This window comes from Olea europaea, chromosome 13 (genome assembly GCF_002742605.1).
Source record: "Olea europaea var. sylvestris chromosome 13, O_europaea_v1, whole genome shotgun sequence".
NCBI classification, from domain to species: domain Eukaryota; kingdom Viridiplantae; phylum Streptophyta; class Magnoliopsida; order Lamiales; family Oleaceae; genus Olea; species Olea europaea.
In genome coordinates this window covers 9,274,343-9,280,709 of record NC_036249.1, presented here as the reverse complement: position 1 = coordinate 9,280,709, position 6,367 = coordinate 9,274,343, and the positions used below count along the sequence as shown (strand labels likewise).

General features: G+C 34.6%; 1 pseudogene; it reads left to right on the top strand.

The window, feature by feature from the left end:
- The first annotated feature begins 3,761 nt into the window (after window positions 1-3,761).
- LOC111407527 lies at window positions 3,762-6,068 on the top strand (annotated as a pseudogene).
- Window positions 6,069-6,367: the final 299 nt, after the last annotated feature.

Sequence of the window (6,367 nt, the reverse complement as noted above, 5' to 3'; positions counted from 1 at the left end):
GGGGGTGCAAATCACGAACCGAAATGGCCTTCGGACCTTGAACTTGGGTGCGGGCGCGACCTCCGCATACGAATGTCGGACCGAACAAGGCAAAAATGGCCCCATCGAAGAGCCCACGTTTTGTCATTTTTTTTTTTTGCTTTTTCCAATGACTTTTGAGTTTCTAAACTGCAGAAACTCCCAATGTTTATTGCTAGAATTGAAAAGCTGAAACTCCAGTGGTTAATGTCGTAACTCTAGTGACTCCAATGGACAAGACTCAGTCTATATAAGGGCGCCCACTCCAACAATTCAATACGCGAACGAAAATTTCTCTCTGTATACGAAAATATTCTTCCCAGTTTTCCACGCAGTGCCATTTTTCCCGGTTCCAATTTCCATACAGTGTAGTTTATGTTCCCTTCCAGTCACGTGCAGTTCGCCGAAATAGGACCGCAGTGCTCGGATTCTGCTTATTACCGTTGTATTCTGGGAGACAGCTGCTCGAACTGAACCTTCAGCACCTACGGTGAAGGGGTGAAACTGTCTTAAGAAAACTGTGCACGCACAGGCCTCGATTTGAAATTTGTTGCAATTTGTGTTTTCTTTCTGCAAATTTATTTCATTGCAGTTCGTGTAGTTTCTTTGCAGATTCAGTTTATCCTTGCAGTTTCAGTTTCTATTTATTTCTTCAGATTATTTTGGCATTACTATTGAATTCATGCAGTTTGTAGTTCCATAGTGTGCAGCTTACAGATTCATCGTTTATAGTTTTAGCCTGCAGTTCACTAATATATCTGATTTTATGTTGCTAAACATTTTTTTCAGCCACTGGAAAATTCTGAAACGAAATTTTTTTTTTATAAATTGAAATCGTTTGCCTTATAGTTATTAATTTCAATAGTCGGCTATTGCATTTGAATAAAATTTATACAATTGGTTTCATCCACTAATGACTTGTTTTCCTAAAAAAATTTCTTACTTTAATTACAAATTCTCCAAAAAAAACAAATTTCACCCTTTCAATTAATCTCTCCCAAACAAAGCCTTGATGAAAGGCTTAATAATTGGATGATATAGGGGTTGTTTGAGCTCATTCTTTTCATAAAAAATACATTTTGTCATACTGTTATAATGGAGAATGTGTGGTTAAAAAATAAGAAAAAATTAGATTTGCGTGTAATATTTAATTTATTGAAAAATATGAAATTGAAATCAAATCACTATGTAAAAATGTATTTTGATAAAAAAAAAAAAAATAGGACTCAAACAAAGGTGTAAATTTGAAGTAAATTATGTATTACTTTTTTGACTTTTACTTTATCCACATATTTCCAAAGAAGATATAAGAGGAGAAAAAGTGAAAAACTTGTACAAAAAGAACCCTGCACCTTATCGCGCCTTCTTAGAAGTTCATTTCCAAAACAAAATGGGCCCCGCCCGACACACATTTTGCCTCCTCAACCCCACTGAACATGCGTCTCAATCATTAATTAATGAATTTCTCACCTCCACCTCCTAACGAACCTTATAGAAAGAAACCATATCTACCTCCCTTACTCGCACCTCCACAGCGTGTTTTTCCAGCTCTCTCCGAGATTCTTGAAGACTATTCAATTATTCGCTATCTCCTTATCAGGTATTTTTCTGAGATTTATGTTGTAGGTTGGAATTATTATCGCGTTGGAATTATTATAGCGTGTTTTATTTTTCTGCTTGTTTATCAAGTTTTTTTCCTGAGAAAGTTGGCTTTGAATAATATATATAGATCGATACGAAGAAACATAGATTTGAATACCGAAATTGCTATTTTTAAACAAATTTTGAATGATTATTTTCGAAAATGTTCTTAACTTAAATTATGTTTTTTTTTTTTACCATCTTAAATATTAATTCAAATCAGCACTGCAGTATAAAACTGAATTTTTAGAACATCCATTAAATAGTAAAATAATAATAATAATAATAATAATAATAATAATAATAATAATAATAATAATAATAATAATAATAATAATAAAATGAAAAATAAATCATCAATCAGTGTTCGCTACATTTTTTTGATAATTTTGAATTGGATATAATTCACCACGATTCCACGAAGTAATTGATTTTGCCCTTCCAGCTGCTATGTTTTTTTTCCTCCGCCGATTATTTTCTTAAATGTTCTCCTAGCTTCAAATTATGCTTCTTTGTTGTTGCTTTGATCATTATAATTCACTCAAAGCAGCAACATAAAGCTGAATTATTTAGCTAAGCCTTTTTTGGAATTTTGTGAAATAAATTAAATTTTGGGGAATTTTATCAGGAATAAACTCAAATTTAGTTAATATAATGAAATTCTGTAAAATGAAAAAAATAATACTATTTTGAATTTCTTGATTGATTTTGGGATTTTAGTAGCTGTGAATGTGATATGTCACCATTGCCGGTGGAGCAGAGCGGCGAGTCGACTGCAGGCATTGGTAGCGGCGGTGATTTGCAGAGATCTGTTCCGACACCGTTTTTGACGAAAACGTATCAATTGGTGGACGATCCGAGCACCGATGAGCTGATCTCTTGGAATGAAGATGGAACAACGTTCTCTATATAAGGGCGCCCACTCCAACAATTCAATACGCGAACGAAAATTTCTCTCTGTATACGAAAATATTCTTCCCAGTTTTCCACGCAGTGCCATTTTTCCCGGTTCCAATTTCCATACAGTGTAGTTTATGTTCCCTTCCAGTCACGTGCAGTTCGCCGAAATAGGACCGCAGTGCTCGGATTCTGCTTATTACCGTTGTATTCTGGGAGACAGCTGCTCGAACTGAACCTTCAGCACCTACGGTGAAGGGGTGAAACTGTCTTAAGAAAACTGTGCACGCACAGATCTCGATTTGAAATTTGTTGCAATTTGTGTTTTCTTTCTGCAAATTTATTTCATTGCAGTTCGTGTAGTTTCTTTGCAGATTCAGTTTATCCTTGTAGTTTCAGTTTCTATTTATTTCTTCAGATTATTTTGGCATTACTATTGAATTCATGCAGTTTGTAGTTCCATAGTGTGCAGCTTACAGATTCATCGTTTATAGTTTTAGCCTGCAGTTCACTAATATATCTGATTTTATGTTGCTAAACATTTTTTTCAGCCACTGGAAAATTCTGAAACGAAATTTTTTTTTTATAAATTGAAATCGTTTGCCTTATAGTTATTAATTTCAATAGTCGGCTATTGCATTTGAATAAAATTTATACAATTGATTTCATCCACTAATGACTTGTTTTCCTAAAAAAATTTCTTACTTTAATTACAAATTCTCCAAAAAAAACAAATTTCACCCTTTCAATTAATCTCTCCCAAACAAAGCCTTGATGAAAGGCTTAATAATTGGATGATATAGGGGTTGTTTGAGCTCATTCTTTTCATAAAAAATACATTTTGTCATACTGTTATAATGGAGAATGTGTGGTTAAAAAATAAGAAAAAATTAGATTTGCGTGTAATATTTAATTTATTGAAAAATATGAAATTGAAATCAAATCACTATGTAAAAATGTATTTTGATAAAAAAAAAAAAAATAGGACTCAAACAAAGGTGTAAATTTGAAGTAAATTATGTATTACTTTTTTGACTTTTACTTTATCCACATATTTCCAAAGAAGATATAAGAGGAGAAAAAGTGAAAAACTTGTACAAAAAGAACCCTGCACCTTGTCGCGCCTTCTTAGAAGTTCATTTCCAAAACAAAATGGGCCCCGCCCGACACACATTTTGCCTCCTCAACCCCACTGAACATGCGTCTCAATCATTAATTAATGAATTTCTCACCTCCACCTCCTAACGAACCTTATAGAAAGAAACCATATCTACCTCCCTTACTCGCACCTCCACAGCGTGTTTTTCCAGCTCTCTCCGAGATTCTTGAAGACTATTCAATTATTCGCTATCTCCTTATCAGGTATTTTTCTGAGATTTATGTTGTAGGTTGGAATTATTATCGCGTGTTTTATTTTTCTGCTTGTTTATCAAGTTTTTTTCCTGAGAAAGTTGGCTTTGAATAATATATATAGATCGATACGAAGAAACATAGATTTGAATACCGAAATTGCTATTTTTAAACAAATTTTGAATGATTATTTTCGAAAATGTTCTTAACTTAAATTATGTTTTTTTTTTTTACCATCTTAAATATTAATTCAAATCAGCACTGCAGTATAAAACTGAATTTTTAGAACATCCATTAAATAGTAAAATAATAATAATAATAATAATAATAATAATAATAATAATAATAATAATAATAATAATAATAAAATGAAAAATAAATCATCAATCAGTGTTCGCTACATTTTTTTGATAATTTTGAATTGGATATAATTCACCACGATTCCACGAAGTAATTGATTTTGCCCTTCCAGCTGCTATGTTTTTTTTCCTCCGCCGATTATTTTCTTAAATGTTCTCCTAGCTTCAAATTATGCTTCTTTGTTGTTGCTTTGATCATTATAATTCACTCAAAGCAGCAACATAAAGCTGAATTATTTAGCTAAGCCTTTTTTGGAATTTTGTGAAATAAATTAAATTTTGGGGAATTTTATCAGGAATCAACTCAAATTTAGTTAATATAATGAAATTCTGTAAAATGAAAAAAATAATACTATTTTGAATTTCTTGATTGATTTTGGGATTTTAGTAGCTGTGAATGTGATATGTCACCATTGCCGGTGGAGCAGAGCGGCGAGTCGACTGCAGGCATTGGTAGCGGCGGTGATTTGCAGAGATCTGTTCCGACACCGTTTTTGACGAAAACGTATCAATTGGTGGACGATCCGAGCACCGATGAGCTGATCTCTTGGAATGAAGATGGAACAACGTTCATAGTATGGCAGGCAGCTGAATTCGCCAGAGATTTTCTCCCCAAATATTTCGAACACAACATTTCTCCAGCTTCGTTCGCCAACTCAACACTTATGTATGTCTCTTGAAACTGAAATTTAGTAATAATCTCATTGCCATTCGATATTTACCCAAATCAGTCGGTCTTCGATCCTACATTAGCCCCATGATGCATAAACCATGTTTGCGGATTAACGTAAATTTTACATTATGGAAAATTTTTGTACATTTGTTCTTTTCTCTTTACGGATTTTCAAAGAAACTACTGTTGAAAATTTTGGCCCTGCACGTATCAGAGAAATGAAACCTTCCATACTAAGAATTTTGCAATTTTTTTTCCAATTTTTGAGTGGTGAATTTGTAGGGATTTAGGAAAGTAGTACCGGATAGATGGGAATTTGCAAATGAATGCTTCAGAAGAGGCCAAAAAGGACTATTAAGAGACATTCAGCGCCGGAAAATCTCAACTGCAGCAGCCACGACATCGATCATGACCAACGTCCAGGCTGTCAAGGCGGCAGTTCCGTTGGCTTCTGTTGTAGCACTCTCTCCGGAAAAGTCTGGTGATGAGCAGGTTCTTTCATCAAACTCATCGCCAGCCGCTACCGCCACTCCGGCGATCTCTTCGAGAACTTGCACCACTGGAACTGATCTTTTGGAGGAAAATGAGAGATTGAGAAAGCATAATTCACAGTTGAGCCAAGAATTAAACAAATTGAGGAGCTTGTGTAGCAATATATATCATTTGATGTCGAATTATGCGGAAACTTGTGGGGATAAGTGTACAATATCGTTGCCGGAGGGAAAAGCATTGAATTTGATGCCGGAAACACGGATCAGAGTGGAGGACGGCGGCGGACCAAAATCCACGGCGGCAGCTACGGCTGTAGATGCAGAAGAAGGGATAACTCCAAGGCTCTTTGGGGTTCAACTTAGGGTGAAACGTGCAAGGAGTAAAGACGACGTGGCAGAAGATCAGGTCCATAAGTGTGAATTGGATGTCAAATTCGAGCCGTTAGATCCTAGCACAATTATCAAGACCGTTGGCTGGATAAATTCTGAATGAAAAAGGTAATCTTGTGGAAAATAGACATGGATATTAGTGTGGGACCACTAGGAAGGAGAGATGTGAATAATGTAACACGTGGCCCACCAAATGCTTTGTCGATAGCGTATTCGTTTTTAGATTATAAAATTAAAAATTTTGTCCCATTAGTAGAAAAAGAAAAGATGACTCGTTACATTTTAATTTTAATCACTTTCCGTCCCTGTGAATGATTTTTGGTTCACCAACTTATTTTTTACATGCGATGGCATAATAGTAATTAGTTGAGTTGTCGATGTGGTGGTTAGGTAAGGAATGTGCTTTAATCTCGATAGTTGATTTTAATCGGTGGTCGAGACGTGGTCTTACTATTTCAACTATCTCGTCACTTGCTTGCGTAGTGTCATTTTAAACTTAATTTTGGAAATAAATTTAGAGCATTTGATAAACGTAAATATTGTACTCA